Source organism: Triticum aestivum, chromosome 4A (genome assembly GCF_018294505.1).
Source record: "Triticum aestivum cultivar Chinese Spring chromosome 4A, IWGSC CS RefSeq v2.1, whole genome shotgun sequence".
Classification (NCBI taxonomy): Eukaryota; Viridiplantae; Streptophyta; class Magnoliopsida; order Poales; family Poaceae; genus Triticum; species Triticum aestivum.
This window is the reverse complement of record NC_057803.1, coordinates 354,062,621-354,064,687: the sequence shown is the minus strand read 5'-3', so window position 1 is coordinate 354,064,687 and position 2,067 is coordinate 354,062,621.

The following is a 2,067-nucleotide window of genomic DNA, read 5'->3' as shown; positions in this document are numbered from 1 at the left end:
ATCATTGAAACTCTTTAAACCAGCCTAAGACAATTCTCGAGCGATCGTTTGGAGGGGGTCGGTAGAATGGCATACTCGGACTTGGATGATGTGGATTACCTTGTTGAAGACAACGCAATGGATGAATTTGCTTATCACCGGAAATGGAAGAGACCCATGGTAGAATGACACATTGGCGGTGCAAGCTGGGAACAAAATGCAAATGCTGGGAATGATTCTGGTAACTGGGGAAGAACCCAACAATAGAGAGTGGATTCACTGTTTGAGAAGGTCACAGCATTGCCGAGGGAACTGAGAGCATCCCAATTAGAGCCGATGATAACACGTAGCGCTTGTGCGTGCTCTCAAGAACTTGAGCATTTCCACAACCATCAAGGTTTTATCAACAACCGCGTCAAGGGTGCTGACAACACAACATACTACCATGGTGAATAGCGATGGACGATGCAGATGCAAAGGAAGATAACACCTTCTCAGATTTCACCCTTGACGGGGCCAAGGAAATAAAATCTGGATCATCGACCAAGAGACATTTAGCACTCCGCTTCTGATGTTCTCCTTGATGTGCTAGCGTAACCATTCATAGATATTGTTTGATATCTAGAACATCAAGTAAAAAGGTCGGACTTCGGGATCTCAAAATCCATAGGGGCAACTAGGGAGTAAATCCTACGAAATCCCTATGGGGAGGTGGCCAACTTCCTCAATCAAGATATTATAATAACAGGTCTTCCGGCTAGATGTGTTGGCCACGACATCCACTTTACCGGTTATCGAGGGACCAATATTATAGTTCTTGGGAAATATTCCAACCATCATATCTGCCTGAGACTCAGACTGGTTGGTGTCAGGATATTCCAGGCTCATCGAGTCCAGGAGGAAAAAATGAAAGTTTGCAACACAAATCGATGAGATGACGTTGCGGGATTCTCGGGAGATGAACTACGATAGCAAGCTCCAAAACATGAGCTGGTTCTGCTACAAACATGTGAACATGTTGTCCAAGACAAGCATGACCACAAAGTAGTCTTATAATAAAACACTACCGAGTTCAGGAGGGGGAACCATCATTAATGACATCGAAGTCTCCACACGTGGAAGTCCAAAGAGTTCACCTTGGACAGACTCCTTTATCTTTGAACAACTCAATCAGTGGCTTGGTGTGCTAGGATATACATATAGAATGGAGGTTGCAAATCTCCAGACCACAGAATACTTCGCACGTATGCATGACTGACTTGGGATGATTCCAGAGGAAGCAAAACTAACTTTCTCAAATTCTCGGCGGCAACTTTCACCAAATGCACGTGTATAAGAGGAAGTCACTCCTTTCATCAAACAAATACTTCATGAGCTAGCATGAAGAAAATGCTTTCAAAAGTTTCCAACACTAGCTTAATGTCCAACAAAATCATGGAGGAGATAAGGATGTTGTCAATGGGCTCAACAACAATTCATCTGGGTTTCCTTTTAAAAGGAATTCCATAGTTAAGTGAACACGGTGATACCATTGGTCAGACCCAAAAGATATAATGGTGTATGCTCGAGGGATCAACCACGAATAAGACAACATTACGAGCATCATTGGTACTGATTTGATTTGACGATAGCCCACACTCAAATCAAAGGATTGATAAGACAATAGGTCCAGCAACTGATCACAGGGACCAATCGATGAAGATATCATCTTTCTCCAACACACACTACACAAGAATATTCCTTTGGAACAAACTAAGTTAGGAAAGCTTTTATCTTCCAACTCTCCAAGTTGTTGTCTAGCTTAACCAACTAGCTCAGGGATATCTAACACCGATTCTTGGAGAGAAGGTGGTTCACAAGAAACCAACTTGATCACGAGCTCAACATAACAGTCAGGGAACAACCTGGTAATACTTCCGAGAAGATACTCGGAAAATCACGAACCACCGGTATGTTACTAAGCTCGAGAACAATCTCGCTTTTGAGGGCAAGACGATATGATCAAATGAGTGAGGACTTGACAAGATCCTAACTCATCAATCGAAGGGTGCACCGAAATAAGGACTAGGTAGCACGATCAGTCTTAGA